This window comes from Pinus tabuliformis, chromosome J, assembly GCF_031772625.1.
Source record: "Pinus tabuliformis cultivar Carrire ecotype Pingquan chromosome J, CPIR1, whole genome shotgun sequence".
Lineage (NCBI taxonomy): Eukaryota > Viridiplantae > Streptophyta > Pinopsida > Pinales > Pinaceae > Pinus > Pinus tabuliformis.
Window position 1 is genome coordinate 1,481,485,885 of NC_142295.1, and position 19,154 is coordinate 1,481,505,038.

Genomic DNA, 19,154 nt, shown 5'->3' on the forward strand with positions numbered 1-19,154 from the left:
AAATGATATAAATGGCAAACATAACTAAATTGGCCCTAAAATAGATGGACCTCTTTTCTAGTCTAATGGAATTCTTCTTTTTCAGTCTGATGGATTTCTTTCCTAATATAGATAGTGAAGACCATTAAAATAGTTCTCAACTTGTGAAAACTGAAATTCCTTTTTAGATTTAAAAAATTATTTTGCCACATTGGAGCCGCATGGGGAGATTTTTCCTTTTTAATCCAACGATTTTCTTTCTTTCCTACTGTAAAAAGTGAAGCCAATTAAGTTAGTCCTCTAAAATCCTTTTTAGGCTCTAAAAAAATAGTGGAATGTGGGATTCCACTTTAGTTTTTGGGATTATCGATCAAAACGAAACATTGGCGAATGTAGAAAGTGAAGACAATTAAATTAGTGCTCTAAAATCCTTCCCACTTTTCTATTTTGTTCCTGGGAATCGTCGCACGGCTATTTAAGAAGCAGAGATGTACATGTGACGATCACCAGAGAGGGTGAAGACTGCATTGCACTACCAACTCAGTTTTCAAGGCTGTCTTTGAACTTCACGAAATGTCGGGTGTCACTTCTGTCAATCAGTGTTCCATTTTGTCCACGAAAATGCCGATTATTTGCTCTCAACTCCGATCCATACACTCGAATTCATCGAAATATCGTCTCAAGAAAGTTGGGACGAGAGGTAGATGTGCTCTGCAAATCCGAAGACCACCTGCCATCATAAACATGGCGACGACGACTGAAGCAGCATCTGATGACGATGCTCTAGAAAGACGCAGAGGCGTTTTTCATCCCAACCTGTGGGACGATGACTTCATACAATCCCTGTCAACCGCTTATCATGGAGTAATGAACTTCAATAATTGAATTGAATATTCATTTTGCATTCGTAGGATTAGGTTTTTTCTGGTTTAAATATACGTTTATTATAGATTTAGAAAATATTTTGGAATCTAAAGAATATTTCGAAATCTAACTATCTGAAAAGATCAATTATTTTACAATTGTTTTACCCTTTTCCTGACCATCAACTTCCAAGATATTCATGTATGTTGAAATATAATTTCAACTGCAGCTTTTTTTTATCGTGCGATGCGATCTATTGCATATCGCAAATCGCAAACACACTCTACCACGCTTGGTTATGTGCTGTGATTTCTGCGATCGCGATGGTGCGATGCGATCTGATCGCATATCGCAGATCGCACTAATGTGTGTGTGCCCCACTTTAGTGTTCCGCTAAAAGAGATTTTGCAATGCGATATAAATGAAGTCAATGGTTAAAGTTTGACGTGAAGTAAAAGTCTTTTTACCGTCAGTAAATGTCAGTAAAACAGTAAATGCAATTTACTGTGGGTTGGTAAGTTTTGGTGAAGTCTTTAATTTTATTTCAGCAGGAGTATGGGCACACGTAAAGGCTCGTAAAAACATTTAATTCTTTTTTACGGAAGCATGGGAAGTGAAAACGTATGTAAGTCCTTTTGTTGTCATATATATTGTGTAATATTTTTTTTGGTAAGCAGAGAGAGAAGAGGGGAGACGCAGCAACGCCCATGTAAGAGAATTGTAATGCACAGCAGTGCGCATGTATAGTTCTGAATATGAAAAAAAAGAACACGCAGCAGCGTGAGAAAAATCAATGTATGTAATTCTTCACAGCAGTGTGTCAATTTAAAAAACTGAGACAGAGTATTTCTCAGGAGAGACAGAGTAGTTTTTGTGTGGAACTCAAATGTTCCTGGTGAATCCCTCTGAGAGAGAGGAAGAAATTTGTAACAGCAGTTGCTTTTATTAATGAATAGAAATTTGTGGTGTGTGTGAAATCTCTGTCTGCTGCAAATATTTTTTAAGTTTCCGCTGTGTTAAAGATCCTGTGTTTGAAACAGAGCATTGTCTCTGTGTTCTGTGATTTTGTTTTTGGGATTTTGACAGAAAAATGCCCAACAGTGGTATCAGAGCTAGTCTAGGCTCTTTGAAGTGTTCAAAGAAGTTGAAGGAAGGATTCTTAGTGCAGCAACTTCTCCAGCAGTGTGAAGACTTAGGATAAAGAATCCAAGGTATTTTTTTTGTGGCTTTTAATACATAGTCAAGTAGTGCAAGAATGGCTAGCACCAGCACCAGCAATAGCATGGGTATGCAGCTCCCATTATTTGATGGCAAAAACTATGACTATTGGGCAATAACAATGAAAGCCTTGTTTGCTTCCCAAGATTTATGGGAAATAGTTGAAGATGGTTTTGAACAACCAGCAGATGAAAATGAGTTTAATGCGTTAACTCAGGGAGAGAAGGATCTGTTAAAGAGCCACAAGAAGAAGGACTCAAAAGCCCTCTTCTTCTTGTATCAGGGAGTGCATGGAAGCGTGTTTCCAAGGTTAGCAGCAGCTAAGACATCCAAAGAAGCATGGCAAACTCTTAAAACAACCTATCAAGGAATGGAGAGAGTGAACACAGCAAAACTACAGTTGCTGAGGAAAGATTTTGAGAACCTATGCATGAAGGAGTCAGACAATATTGACTCATTCTTCACTCAAGTAATTGGCCTGGTCACACAAATAAGATCTCATGGAGAAATACTTGAAGAAAGGAGGATTGTGGAGAAACTATTGAGGTGCCTACCCTCAAGGTTTCATGTGATTGTCACCACCATAGAAGAGACAAAGGATCTCTCAAACTTTTCAGTTGATGAGCTTCATGCATCACTGATCACACATGAGCAGAGATTGAGTAGAAATGAAAACTCATCTCTAGAGCAAGCCTTCAAGACCCAGATGTCTTTTGGAAGAGGAAGAGGTCAAGGCAGAGGAAACAAGAGAGGAAGAGGCAGAAACCAGAACAGAGGCGGAAGGAACAGTCCAGCAAATGCTCAAGGAAGAGGCAGCGATCCAAATCAGAACTAAGGCCAAGGCAGCAGCCAACAAAGTGGACAACATCATGCTCAAGGACAAAGGTATGAAAAATCCAATGTCCAATGTTATTATTGTAAAAAATATGGGCATTATGCCAGTGAATGTAGAAAGAAGCAGCATGATGTGAGTAATAGCTCTAGTGCAAATATTACTAAAGAAAATGTCAGCCAAGATAATGTATTGTTAGCTTGTAACATGGCTGAAACAAATAGTGAAGATATATGGTTTCTAAACTCCGGTTGCAGCAACCATATGACAGGAAACATAGCTTTGTTTTCTGCTTTAGATCAAAGTGTGAAGTCACAAGTCACACTTGGGACTGATAGAAAAATTTCAGTTATGGGTAAAGGAGAAGTTAAAATATTTACAAAGCAAGGTGAAAGGAAAACCATAACAGATGTCTATTATGTTCCTAGAATGAGATGTAACTTCTTGAGTATTGGACAGCTTGTTCAAAAGGGTTACAATGTTTTCTTTGAAAATGATGTATGCACAATCATGGATATTCCACTCAGCAAAAGATGTATTACTGAAGTAAGGATGACGAGGAACAGAATGTTCCCTCTCAGAATAAGGGTAGATTTGAAAAACAAAGATGCAATGTCAGCAGTTACCCAAGAGGCTTTCCAAAGCCAACCAAAGGATGAAAATTGGTTGTGGCACTTGAGATTTGGACATCTCAACTTTGGAGGCCTTAATTTGTTGAGCAGAAAAGGAATGGTAAGAGGATTACCATTGATAGAGAAACCGGACAGACTTTGTGAAGGTTGCATCTTGGGGAAACAACACAGAGAAAGTTTTCCAAGCGGGAAAAGCATAAGGGCAAAGGCACCCTTAGAAATTGTCCACTCAGATTTATGTGGACCAATGCAAATTCCATCTTTAGCAAGCAGCCAATATTTTCTAACATTCATTGATGATTCTACAAGAAAGACTTGGGTTTATTTATTGAAAAACAAAAGTGAAGTGTTTGAAAAATTCCGAAATTTCAAAGCACTTGTGAAAAATCAAAGTGGGCTGCGTATCAAAGTTTTGAGAACTGATAGAGGAGGTGAGTATATCTCCAAAGAATTCCTACGTTTTTGCAGAGAAAATGGAATTCACAAGCAGTTTACAGCTAAGTACACCCCACAGCAAAATGGAGTTGCTGAAAGGAAGAACATAACCATTATGGATATGGCGAAGAGCATGCTGAAGGCAAAGCATTTGCCAAATGATTATTAGGATGAAGCCGTAAACTGTGCAGTATATATCTTGAATAGGTGTCCTACAAAAGCTGTGATGAACAAAGTGCTTGAAGAAGCATGGAGTGGGAGAAAGCAAGGAGTCACCCACAAGAAAATTTTTGGATGTGTGGCCTATGCACACATTCCTGATCAGCTAAAGAGGAAGTTGGATAACAAAGGGGAGAAATGCATCTTCATTGGATACAGTGAGGAATCCAAGGCTTACAGGTTGTATATTCCATCCACCAAGAAATTCTTTGTGAGCAGAGATGTTCAGTTTATTGAGGAGGAAGCTTGGGATGGAAGCATAGAGAAAACAGTTAATGTTAAAAACTGTTTGTCTCATGATGAAGATGATGAAGAGGTGGCTGAAATACATCCCCAAACAGCAGCGCCAACACAAGGACAACAAGGAACACCCTTGAGGAGAAATGAGAGTGCTTCTCCAAGCACACCACAAGGAGGAAATTCAAGTGCGTCTTCAAGCACTTGCACACCAAGTGAAAGAGGTAAGAAGTTCAGAAACTTAAGTGACATTTATAATGAAGGAATGAATTCTTTGTTTGCATTATATTGTCATGTTGAGGATCCTATTCATTTCGAGGATGCAATTAAAGATAGGAAATGGATAGAATCTATGGATGAGGAGATGAATGCCATAGAAAGAAACAATACATGGGATTTGGTTGAGCTACCAAAAGGTAAAGAAATCATTGGAGTCAAATGGGTCTATAAGACCAAGTGCAATGCTGAAGGCAAAATTGAAAGGCTCAAGGCAAGATTGGTTGTCAAGGGATACAAGCAGCAATATGGGAGAAATTATGAGGAGACTTTCGCACCGGTTGCAAGAATGGAAACCGTGAGAGCAGTGTTGTCCATAGCAGCACAAAACAAATGGAAAGTTTACCAAATGGATGTGAAGTCGGCATTCCTAAATGGAGTGTTAAAGGAGGAGGTCTACATTGAACAACCTCTAGGCTATGAGAAGAAAGGCCAAGAACACAAAGTGTGCAGATTGAAGAAAGCTCTTTATGTGCTGAAGCAAGCGCCAAGAGCATGGTACAGTAGGATAGACTCCTATCTACTGGAAAATGAATTTGACAAATGTGAGGGAGAACCCACAGTCTACATCAAAGAAAAGGATGGCAAGATTTTAATTGTTGTCTTGTATGTTAATGATGTTATTTTTACAGGTAATGATGACTACCTCATTGAAAACTTCAAATCAGTCATGAAAGAAGAATTTGAGATGACTGACATGGGTTTGCTGAGATACTTCTTAGGAATAGAAGTAGATCAAAATGAAAATGGGATTTTTATCTCTCAAGCAAGATATGTAAATGAAGTGTTGGGCAGATTTAACATGCAAGAATGCAAAGCAGCAATCACTCCCACGGTAATGGGATTAAAACTCAGCAGAGAGGACAGCAGTAATGATTTTGATCCTAGTTTGTACAAGAGTATTGTTGGCAGCCTTATGTATTTAACAACAACTAAGCCTGACATTATGTTTGCTGTTAGTTTAATTTCCAGATTCATGGAGAGGTCAAAGGAAGCACATTGGCAGGCAGCAAAAAGAATTTTAAGGTATGTCAAAGGTACCAAAAGGTTTGGAATTTTATATAATGTCTCAGAACATTCAGATTTAGTTGGCTAAACCGATAGCGATTGGGCTCGAAGTGTGGATGATCGGAAAAGCACATCCGGTTACGTTTTTCACATGGGTTCAGGAGCCATTTCATGGGCTTCCAAGAAGCAGCCAATTGTGGCGTTGTCTACAGCAGAAGCAGAGTACGTGGCAGCTACAGCAGCAGCGTGTCAAGCGGTTTGGATGAGAAGAATGTTGAAGAGCTTAGGCCAAGAGCAGGGAAAAACAACAGTGATTTTTTGTGACAATAGCTCAGCTATTGCGTTGTCCAAGAATTCTGTGTTTCACAAGCGAACGAAACACATTGATACAAGGTTTCACTACATCAGAGAATTGGTGAACAATGGAGAAATTGTTCTACAACATTGCAGAACTCAAGAACAGGTTGCAGATATTCTGACCAAGCCATTGGATCAGAAGAGCTTTGAATTTTTGAGGAAATGTCTGGGTATGATTGATAACCCAGCAGTTGAAATTAAAGGGGAGTGTTGAAATATAATTTCAACTGCAGCTTTGTTTTATCGTGCGATGCGATCTATCGCATATCGCAAATCGCAAACACACTCTGCCACCCTTGGTTATGTGCTGTGATTTCTGCGATCGCGATGGTGCGATGCGATCTGATCGCATATCGCAGATCGCACTAATGTGTGTGCTCCACTTTAGTGTTCCGCTAAAAGAGATTTTGCGATGCGATATAAATGAAGTCAATGGTTAAAGTACAAGCCAGCAGCAAATAAATTTGACGTGAAGTAAAAGTCTCTTTACCGTTAGTAAATGTCAGTAAAACAGTAAATACAATTTACTGTGGGTTGGTAAGTTTTGGTGAAGTCTTTAATTTTATTTCAGCGGGAGTATGGGCACACGTAAACGCTGGTAAAAACATTTAATTCTTTTTTACGGAAGCATGGGAAGTGAAAACGTATGTAAGTCCTTTTGTTGTCATATATATTGTGTAATGTTTTTTTTGGTAAGCAGAGAGAGAAGAGGGGAGACGCAGCAGCGTCCATGTAAGAGAATTGTAATGCACAAGAGTGCGCATGTATAGTTCTGAATATGAAAAAAAAGAACACGCAGCAGCGTGAGAAAAATCAATGTATGTAATTCTTCACAGCAGTGTGTCAATTTAAAACACTGAGACAAAGTATTTCTCAGGAGAGATAGAGTAGTTTTTGTGTGGAACTCAAATGTTCTTAGTGAATCCCTCTGAGAGAGAGGAAGAAATTTGTAACAGCAGTTGCTTTTATTAATGAATAGAAATTTGTGGTGTGTGTGAAATCTCTGCATGTTGCAAATATTTTTTAAAAAAGTTTCCGCTGTGTTAAAGATCCTGTTTTTGAAATAGAGCATTGTATCTGTGTTCTGTGATTTTGTTTTTGAGATTTTGATAGAAAAATCTCCAACAATGTAATCTAACATAAAAATGACAGGAATTCTTTACTCACCAGAGATTTGTATATGTTTGGTCAGCAACCTTCCTACAGTGAACGTGCTGAGAGACTCATTGGGGAAGTTAAGGACATGTTTCATTCAATTTCGATGGGAGATGGCGCACAATTAATCAGTCCATCTGCAAGGGTGACAGCGATTGAGGGCTCTTCTCGCCCTCCGATCCCACGAACAGTCGATTGGCTTTTGCTGAATCTACTGCAAGATGGTTCATGGGGATCACAGTCACACCTTCCACTCTTTGATCGACTCTTCAACACTCTAGCTTGTGTCGTTACTCTCGCTACATGGAAAATCGGACTAGAACAAATAGATCAAGGTCCCATTTTCATTGTTTCTGCCTTATATTATATTGTTGCTGTATCTTCCTGCCATATTTAGTATATGTTTAAATTATATTATCACTGTATCTTTATTGCAGTATCTTTATGCTATATTCAGTCTACGTTTATATTATATTATCTTTGTATTCTTATGTTATAATTAGTATATGTTTATTATTCAATCTAATGGGTTGTAAATTAATGGGTTGTGAATTTATGGGATTTTTTTTTTAAATATTTTTTTAAGTGAGATTTCAAAATATTTTTTTCTAATAAGGAAAGTTTTGATTAGATATATAAAAATAAAACATCTTAATAAAATGTTTTTAGGAAATTTACAATTTAGATAAGAATAATTTTAATTATATTAAAAATAAGATGAAATTATATCTAAGAAATAAAATTTTTGGGGATAAGATACTCTAGGCTTTTTTCTTCCTTGTGTTGTGTTTGGGTTTTCCTTTTGGGTTTTCTATTACATCAAAATTTTTAGTAAAATTTTAAACGATTATAACTAAACCATTATCATATTTTTTTTAGTGGTTCTACGGTGGCTGTTAGAGTGGCAGTTAGTCCAAGTGAGTGTGAAAATCCAACACCTTATTGAGCCAAGAGACTTATTCTACATCCCAGTGTGATGTGTAACAAATAAAAATAAATAAATAACCATATAAAACATTTAGATAATGTAAGCTTATAAAAAAATTTGTACTTAAAGAAATTGGATTTCTCTCTTCTTATGTTAGATCTGTATATAAGATGGATCTATGCTGGTTTTAGTTTTACTTTTCTTACATGGATGTCCATTTAAAATTTTGAGAATAGTATGAAATCTAATAAACATAGAAAATTTGTTAAATATTTGGAAAATTTGTAATTTACATTAAGTCAGATTAGTTTTACTTTTCTTACCTGAATGTCCATTGAAAATTTTGATAATAATCTGAAATCTGATAAACATAGAAGACTTGCTAAATATTTGGAGAATTTGCCATTTACATAAATTCAGATTTTCTATCTTTGAAGCTGAAACACTGCTTACATTCTTTGCTTTCTGTTAGGTTTTTTTTGGGGGTGAATGTCTTGAGTTTTTAGAGCAACGACGTGCATCTTCGACAGGTCTTAATTTCATTAGAAGAGCGATAGAACAAATACAGTATGAAAGCGTGCCAGCTGAGTTGGGGATCATCTTTGCTGAGTTGCTCAGGGAAGCGAAATCGCTTCAGCTGAGCCTCCCATATGAACTACCTTGCCTCCGATCACTGTGGAGGAAGCGGGAAGCAACTTTTGCTAGGTAAGACCTTAGGTTTTACACATTTCTATCGTTCACAAATATTGATTCAACCATTTGAAAACGATACTGATACGATCCTGTACACTGTTCAACGGACAGAGTTGCCATGCCAGCGTTGTTTTCGTGGGAAAGAAAGCGAGATCACATGATGAATCTTGACTGGAACGGAACTATGGCCGTTGGATCGTTCTTAAGTTCGCTCGCTTCCACGGTTATTTCTTTAATGCTCACTGAAGATTCAAAATGCCTCGCAGATTCTAACAATGTTTTCAATAAGTTCGGCAATTACGGTACATTCATCATTTTGGTTCACGATTGCATGCAATTCTCAAATCAGAGTGTCTATTATTATCATGATACCTTTCCATTTAAAATAAACGTAAACTATTATTTTGATTCATATCTCCTTAAAAAATCTAAGATTAATATGAACTTAAATTTATATTATTTTGAATCAGATTTGAATCACAAATATGACTAGGTATATTGCATTTTAAATTGCAGAGCCTCGTATATGTTCCATGGATATCTTTCAACGCCTTTGGATGGTGGATACCATTGAATCTTTAGGAATCGATAGACATTTCAAAAATGAGATACAAGTTTCGCTTGATTATGTTTACAGGTTAGTGTTTATGATTTGAATTTAGTTTGATTATAGATTTTATTTAATTATTTCTAGAATTGTTTTTAGTGAGATTTTGTAGATTTTTTAGTAGAAAAAGTTAAAGTGAAATTTTGATTTGTGTTGTTTAAATTGGTTTTTTGACATATGGAATAGTAATTTATTAATTCAGGTTTGTGATCTATATTACATTAATAAGAGTTTTTTCTTTAGAAATCACATTTTCTCTAATGTGATTTCTAACTAAAAGACTTTTCTTATATATGGATTCAGCACCCTTAAAAACCCTTAAGGTACTTCCATTGTGCAGGAGTAGTCCATCAAGCTTGTGAGTTCAATAAATTCCTGCTAGATTTTAGATAAATTAAACAGAAAAACTTTTAAAAAATCTCACTAAAAACAATTCTATTTTTTTCTTGTTTGTCAAATTTTAAAATATTGCTAAATTTAACATAAACTATATAAAACATGTTTCTTTCGTGAGTCGTTTTAGAAGCTTTTCAGATGCATTAATTAAATATGTAATGAATATACTTTAATTATAACAAGATATCATTTTGGCCAGCAGTTATTGGAACAAAAAAGGAATTGGATGCAGTAGAGACAGTCTCATCCCTGATCTAAATTCAACGTCACTAGCATTTCGAACTCTGCGACTGCACGGATATAATGTTTCTTCAGGTTAGATATGTATCCACATTTCATTAATTATAAGTTAGAATGAATTACTTTTGCTGAACTGTGATTGATAAATATACATCATCAGATGCGTTCGAACACTTCACAGGCCAAAATGGACAGTTTGTTTGTTCTTCTATTCAAACAGTTGGAGAGATCAGGAGCGTACTCAATCTCTTTCGGGCGTCCCTCCTTGCCTTTCCTGGGGAAAAGGTTATGGAAGAGGCTGAAAACTTTGCCGTGAGATATTTAAAAGATATGCTACATGTTGGAAATTTCTGTTCATTTCAAACATAACAAAGAAAATAACACAGAGAACAACGCTCTGGTTTTCTACAGGATCTTTATTATAAAACAATAATAGAAATTGTTACAGAATTTGTCTTCCTCAAAATCTGAGGGATTTACAACAGGAACTTCAGTTCCAGAATCTGAGTCCAATATCTCAGAAAACTATTTTGGCTAAAAAACTCTCTACACACTACACGTCTCTGCTCTTGCATTTTCTTTTATATATGGTGAACAACACAAAATATCTTTTCAATACGTGTTGTTTTTCCCATACTTCCGTGAAAATAAAAAATAGTAAAATTTAAGATTTCACCTACATTTACCAACCCTAGTAAATATCATTTATTACACGGCTCAAAATATCCTATTTGAATTTAATGCATGCTTATCACACCATCGCATCGCAGGAAGAGAAGGATGTGCCACCGCCTCTATTACCTTTAAATCATGCGATCTGCGATCTGCGATCGCATCGCACATAATACAAGCATGCAGCTAAGGGTGGCGAGGGAAAGTGCGATATGCGATCTGCGATCGCATCGCAGAAAAAAAAGTCTGCAGGTTGAAATTAACGTTCCAACACTCCCCCTTAATTTTAACTGCTGGGTTTTTTCTGCATACCCATGCATTTCCTGAAATGATCGAAATTTTTCTTTCCCAATGGTTTTGTCAAGATGTCAGCGAACTGATCCTCTGTTCTGCAGTGCTGCAAAACAATCTCACCATTGTTAACCAATTCACGTATGAAGTGAAATTTGGTGTCTATATGCTTTGTTCTTCTATGAAAACAGAATTTTTGGACAATGCTATTGCAGAGCTATTGTCGCAGTAAATGGGTGTGTTGTTTTCTTGTTCATGACACAAATCTCTAAGAACTCTTCTCAGCCATACTGCTTGGCATGCTGCTGCTGTTGCTGCCACGTACTCTGCCTCTGCTGTTGACAAAGCCACAACAGGTTGCTTCTTGGAAGCCCATGAGATGGCTCCCGATTCCATATGAAACACATATCCTGATGTGCTTTTCCTATCATCAACACTTCCAGCCCAATCACTGTCAGTGTAACCTGTCAACATGAAACTTTCAGAAGAGGAGTATAAAATACCAAGCCACTTCGTTCCATTCACATACCTTAGAATCCTCTTGGCTGCCTGCCAATGAGTCTCTTTCGGTCTTTCCATAAATCTGGAGATTAAACTCATAGCATGCATAATATCCGGCCTAGTTGCAGTCAAATACATAAGGCTGCCAACTATGCTCTTGTATAATTTTGGATCAAAATCCTTGCTGCTGTCTTCTTTGGTCAATTTCAACCCCATTACAGTTGGAGTCACAGCTGCTTTGCTGTTCTGCATGTTAAATCTCTTCAACACTGCTTCTACATATTTATCTTGAGAAATGAAAATGCCATTTTCACTTTGGTCTATTTCAATTCCAAGAAAATATCTTAAGAAACCCAAGTCAGTCATTTCAAATTCACTCTTCATGACTGCTTTAAAATCAGCAATGAGAGACGCATCATTGCTTGTGAAAATCAAATCATCTACATATAGAACAACAATAATAATCTTACCGTCATTCTGCTTTATGTAGAGTGTGGGTTCACCATCACACTTGTCAAACCCATTCTCAATCAGGTAAGCATCTATTCTGCTGTACCATGCTCTTGGAGCTTGCTTCAGCCCATAAAGAGCCTTCTTCAGTTTACAAACTTTATGCTCTTGGCCTTCAACTTCATAGCCTGGAGGTTTTTCAACATAAACCTCTTCTTTTAACACTCCATTCAAGAATGCAGATTTAACATCCATCTGATAAATCTTCCATTTTTGTTGTGCTGCAATAGACAACACTATTCTGACTGTTTCCATCCTTGCTACTGGTGCAAAGGTTTCATCATAGTCTTTGCCTTGTTGCTGCTTGTAGCCTTTCACAACAAGTCTTGCTTTGTGTCTGTCAATCTTGCCTTCAGCATTGCTTTTGGTCTTGTAGACCCACTTGACTCCAATGGCATCTTTGCCTACAGGGAGATCCACTAACTCCCATGTTTTACTTTTCTCAATTGCACCAATTTCTTCATTCATTGCTTCAATCCATTTATCTTCATTTACAGCATCTTCAAAATGGACTGGGTCATCAACATGACAATACAAAGCGAATAATGAATTCAGACCAGTATTGTTACTTACCTCTCCTTGTTCATAAATCTCATTCAGATTTCTGAATCTTGGTCTTCTTGGTGTGCTTGGAGTTCCATCCGAACTTGAGGGTATTTCTGATCCCTGTGGTGTGCTTGAAGAAGCACTTCCTTGACTTCTTAAGGCCGTTTGAACTCTCGATTGTGGTGTGGTTTGTTGTACTTGCTGTGGTGTAGGAGGGGCCACCAAGGAAGGATTATTTATTGCTGTCCCTTCCTCTTCTTCTTCGTGAGACACAAATGTCTTCACATTCGTTGTCTTCTCTAAACTTCCATCCCAAGCTTCATCTTCAATGAACTGCACATCTCTGCTTACTATCAATTTCTTGGTGGATGGATTATAGAGTTTGTATGCTTTTGACTCATCACAATAGCCAATAAAGACACACTTCTCCCCCTTACTGTCAAGCTTCTTCCTTAGCTAATCCGGTACATGTGCATATGCCACACAACCGAATACTCTCATGTGAGTGACTATTTGCTTTTGACCACTCCATGCTTCTTCTGGTATTCTGTTCATGACAGCTTTAGTTGGGCATCTATTCAAGATGTAAACTGCGCAAGTGACAGCTTCTGCCCAATACTCATGCGGCAAGTGTTTTGCCTTTAGCATACTTCTGACCATGTCAAGAATGGTCCTATTCTTTCTTTCAGCAACTCCGTTCTGCTGAGGTGTATACCTCGTGGTGAACTGCTTTTGTATGCCATTCTCTCTGCAAAAACGCAGAAAGTCTTGGGAGATGTACTCTCCTCCTCTATCTGTTCTGAGCACTTTGATATAATGCCCACACTATTTCTCAACAAGAGTTTTGAAGTGGCGGAATTTCTCAAACACTTCACTCTTTTGTTTCAGCATATACACCCATGTCTTTCTGGTGTAATCATCAATGAAAGTTAAAACATATTTATTTCCTGCAAATGATGGTGTTTGCATCGGTCCACACACATCAGAATGAACAATTTCCAATGGTGCTTTTGCCCTTATACTCTTTCCTGCTGGAAAGCTTTCTTTGTGTTGCTTGCCCAATATGCATCGTTCACAAAGGCTGTCTAGTTTCTCAATCAATGGTAATCCTCTTACCATTCCCTTTATGAGCAACAGATTCAAGCCTCCGAAATTGAGATGTCCAAATCTCAAATGCCACAACCAATTCACGTCTTTCAGTTGTTCCTGAAAGACTTCTTGTGTTACAGCCGCAATAGTTCTGCCTTCCTTCAAATCTGCCTTGAGTTTGAGGGGAAACATTCTATTGCTGGTCATCTGCACTTGTGCAATGATCTTCTTACTTGGAGGTATGTCTCTGATTGTACATAAATCATCTTTGAAGAACACGTTGTAACCTTTGTTAATGAGCTGTCCAATGCTCAAAAGATTACATTTCAGACCAGGTACATAGTATACATCTGTCACAATCATCTGTTCTCCATTTTTTGCTCGGATACTGACTCTGCCCTTACCCTTGACAGATATCGTATCATCAGTCCCTGTTGTTACCTCATATTTCACATTTTCATCCAGATTGGCAAACATTGCAATATTTCCAGTCATGTGATTACTACAACCTGAGTCTAAGAACCAAAAATCTTCTTGTTTGTCTTGTGCAATGTTACATGTTAACAGCACGTTCTTTGGGTTTTTATCTTCTTCATTTGCAAAATTAGCATTTTGCCTATTATTCATGTCACTTTGCTTTTTCCTACATTCATTGGCATAGTGCCCATATGTCATACCTTTTTCCATGAGCTTGATGTTTGCTTGAACCTTCATCTTGGTTCTGATTGCAACTCCTTCCGCTTGTTCTTGCAGGATAATTTCTGCCTCTGTTTTGGCTTCTTCCACGACCTCTGTTATTTGCTTTGCCTCGACCTCTTCCTTGGCCAAAAGACATCTGAGACTTGAATGCTTGCTCAAATGAGGAATCTGTTCCTCTACTCAGTCTGTGTTCATGAGACAATAGAGAAGCACTCAGCTCATCTACCGTGAACTGTGAGAGATCTTTTGTTTCTTCTATTGCTACCACAATAGATTCAAACCTTGAGGGTAAACATCTCAAGATTTTCTCTACAATCCTTCTTTCTTCAAGAATCTCGCCATGAGATCTTATCTGGGTTATCAAGCCAATAACCTGAGTGAAGAATGAATCTATTGTTTCAGATTCCTTCATGCTGAGATTTTCAAAGTCTCTCCTCAACATCTGCAACTTTGCAGTGTTCACCTTCTCCATGCCTTGATAGGCAGTTTTGAGAATATCCGAGGCCTCTTTGGATTTTGTTGCTGCTGCAATCCGTAGAAAAACGCTTTCATGTACTGATTGGAAGAGGAAAAAGAGGGCTTTGGCATCCTTCTTCTTGTCACTCTTCAACTGGTCTCTTTCTGCTGCTGTCAAAGCAGCCAATGCTGTTGCATCTGCCGGTTCAGCATAGCCAGTTTCAACCAGCTCCCATATTCCTTGAGAAGCAAACAATGCTTTCATTGTTATGGACCAATAACTATAGTTTTTCCCATTAAACTGTGGCAGTTGGGGATTCGTCAAACCAGTTCCAGCATCTGCCATCTTAACTTGTGAAAAAATAAAGAAGAGATACTGACTGTAAAAAAAAAAACTTTTCTGCTGGTAAAATCTGCTCAACAAGCTTCTTACAGCTCCTACAGTGAAAAAACCACCTCTGCTTTTTTTTTATTCACTGAGTGCCTAGACTAGCTCTGATACCATGTTGGAAATTTCTGTTCATTTCAAACATAACAAAGAAAATAACACAGAGAACAACGCTCTGGTTTTCTACAGGATCTTTATTATAAAACAATAATAAAAACTATTACAGAATTTGTCTTCCTCAACATCTGAGGGATTTACAACAGGAACTTCAGTTCCAGAACCTGAGTCCAATATCTCAGAAAACTATTTCTCCAGCACTGTTGTGCGTTGCAAGAAAAAAGAACTCTTCTTGGCTAAAATACTCTCTACACACTACACGTCTCTGCTCTTGCATTTTCTTTTATATATGGTGAACAACACAAAATATCTTTTCAATACGTGTTGTTTTTCCCATACTTCCGTGAAAATAAAAAATAGTAAAATTTAAGATTTCACCTACATTTACCAACCCTAGTAAATATCATTTATTACACGGCTCAAAATATCCTATTTGAATTTAATGCATGCTTATCACACCATCGCATCGCAGGAAGAGAAGGATGTGCCACCGCCTCTATTACCTTTAAATCATGCGATCTGCGATCGCATCGCAAATATCGCATCGCACATAATACAAGCATGCAGCTAAGGGTGGCGAGGGAAAAGTGCGATATGCGATCTGCGATCGCATCGCAGAAAAAAAAGTCTGTAGGTTGAAATTAACGTTCCAACACTACAAAAGATTCCACCGTCGAGTCTTTCCCGAGAAGTGAGGCTTTTGCTGATTTATTCATAATGCTATATTTGTTTCAATCTCTGATATTTAATGGCTTTACATTTTTGTGGTATGGCTTTACATTTTTGTGGTTGTCAGATAGAGTACGTTCTGGAATTTGGCTAGCGGTCAACTATACCCAGATGGGAAGCAAGGAGTTACATAGAGATACATGAACAGGGCACGGATAGTCCTTCGAGTATATATAAGTCGGCCCATTGGTCCATAGTTTTTAACATCGACTGATACTATTTTGTGCATTTGTGACATTCTAGAAATGGAAATGTTGATACTCTATCTTTTCTTCTTTTTTCCTTACTTTGCAGGATGCCGAGAGAGAAACTTCTGGAACTTGCAAAATTGGAATTCAATATCTTGAACTCTTTACAACATATAGAGCTCTAGCGTCTTTCAAGGTAATAACAATGTCACTTGGCCCCTTTCAAGGTGAGGAATGGTTATTTTTATTTTTATTTTAAATTTCAGGAATATTTTGTAATTTCAATGAAGCTAAACACTTAGCTTAGTTTAGGTTCCTCAAAATATTTCTAAAATCTGTTATCTAATGAAGTTTAAGATCACTACGATATTGGAGTTGAGCATAACTTAATTGCAGGTTATGTAAGTATTTACAAATAAATAAATAAGAGGAAAATTAGTAATTAGATTTAAAAATATTTCCAAAATTTATAATTACCCGTTTAGATTTATCTAATTTTGGATCTATCATGTTCCCAGAGGAAGGCTCAAATTTTTTCTCAAATTTTACATTACAAAAAGAAAATTTGCAGGCAGAAAGATTTTTAATTGTTTATTTATTTAATTATTTAAATTGTTTTTATGAGCCACATTATTTAAATGTTTTGTATAGTTATTTAAATTTTTTCATTTTTAGATTTTTTATTTTATTTATTTATTTTGATTTTAATTTTGATTACAAACAAAAAAATCTATAATTAAAATAAAAATGACCACTTCCTGAACTATTGCTAGTTACTTGTGCATTAGGATGAGCATAGATATAAGGAACAAAGATAAATATTATCTCTCATAGTCTGTACATGGACTTTTTAATCCTTTGCTAGATCAAAAAATTAAGATGAAATTTGTTTATTTAAACATAGATTAATATGGTAAGGGCTATTTTTGGATACACATTACAAATAGACATCTCCCCCAGCTTGGCTGAAGGCGCTGTCAATTATGTGTAGATGGTGGAAAGCTTCAGGTTTATCTGAAATGAGCTTCACTCGGCATCGCCCTGTGGAATATTACACTATGGCCTCTTGTATTATGATGGAGCCGAAACATTCTGCATTCAGATTGGGTTTTGCAAAACTGTGTGAAATCGCCACTTGTCTCGATGACATCTACGACACCTACGGGACAATTGACGAGCTTGAACTCTTTACAGCAGCAGTTAAGAGGTGATAATGGTTTCAATTGATAAGTTTAATGAAATCTACAAGAGTATTCGATGATATATATAATGTATCCCATTTTCGTTTCTTTGAGATATCAGATGGGATCCATCAACTATAGAGTGCCTCCCGGAATATATGAAAAGTGTTTACATGCTGTTGTACCAACTTGTCAGTGAAATGGCGCGGGACACCGAGGAGACACAGGGCCGGGATACACTTGAATATGCTCAAAAGGCGGTGTGGAAAATAAGTATTTTTACGAATGCAGATTTTGGGAATATGTCGAGATTTTGGAAATGTCTTAATCTTATTATTAACTTTCCAAAGAGAAAATGCAAATTTTGGGAATATGTCTTGATATAGCTATTCACTATCAAGGAGTCAAACAACTAACCCCTATATTTTCGATATTCCTCAAATCTGCCATCCACATAAGTTAACCAACTTTGATATTCACTTTAAATATAAATACTTTTAACCTTATGCAATCTCTAGTGAAAGATAATGAATTTTACTTTGCCTGTCTGTATGTGCAGTGGGAGGCTATAATTGATGCTCATATGGAAGAAGCAAGGTGGATTGCCAGTGGTTACATCCCAACGTTTGAGGAATACCTCAAGAACAGCAAGATTACCAGTGGTTACATCCCAACGTTTGAGGAATACCTCAAGAACAGCAAGATTACCAGTGGTTTACATATAGCGATATTGCCCATCCTGACGATGGACATACCACTTCCTGATGACATCTCCTTGCAGGAAATCGATATTCCATCCAGATTCCATCACTTGGCCTCCTCCATTGGCCGACTAAGAGGTGACATGAACGCCTACAAGGTATCTGCATTTTGCATTTGAATATGAGTATTTTCACACTGCCTTTGGTTTGCAATGACGTCATCATGGTAATTAATCTTGAGGATTGCATGCAGATTGACAGGGCCCATGGAGAGGAAGCTTCGTGCATATCGTGTTATATGAAGGACAAACCTGGAATAACAGAGGAGGATGCTCTCAATGATTTCAACGCTATGAACAGTTTGATGATGAAAGAATTAAACTGGGAGCTTATGGGACTGGGTAGTAATATTCCATTCTCAATCACTTGCAAGAAAACTGCGTTTGACATCTACAGAGCTTCCAATTACATGTACAAATATCGAGATGGATACACCGTTGCTGACAAGGAGACCAAGAATTTGGTAATGAGAACCCTAGTTCAACCTGTGCCTTTATAACATATAGTATTCCAGAACAAACAAACAGATCAACTGGTGAATTTGGCTTTTCTTTGCTCTCCTCTGTCAACAGTTTAAGTTTGTTGATGTGCCAGCTGCCACCCGAAACCTATTAATTGCATCAACCAAGGTTAGTGTTGAAATGAGTAAGAACATACTCGAAATTGTACAAGTAGCTACGTTTTTAGTTTCTAGCTTTCTGGCTTTAAATCACCTTTGCATGTCACTTATATATATATATATCACTTGTGTATGTATCTTTTTCTCGTTTCCAATTATCAATTTTAAGTGAAATTATAGTGTATATGGTTGTATCATTACTTAATTTGGATTTGAGTCTCTTTTTTCTTCATTGTGTCTTATTTCTTTTATCTTTTTCGTCCACACGCTGTAATAAAGTTTTGAAATATCAGATATTATAGCTTTCAATTGTCAATTTTTAGTGAAATTA

The 19,154-nt window shown here is 37.0% G+C and overlaps 1 pseudogene; it reads left to right on the top strand.

The window, feature by feature from the left end:
- Positions 1-552: 552 nt before the first annotated feature.
- Positions 553-18,828, top strand: LOC149232982 (pseudolaratriene synthase, chloroplastic-like; annotated as a pseudogene).
- Positions 18,829-19,154: the final 326 nt, after the last annotated feature.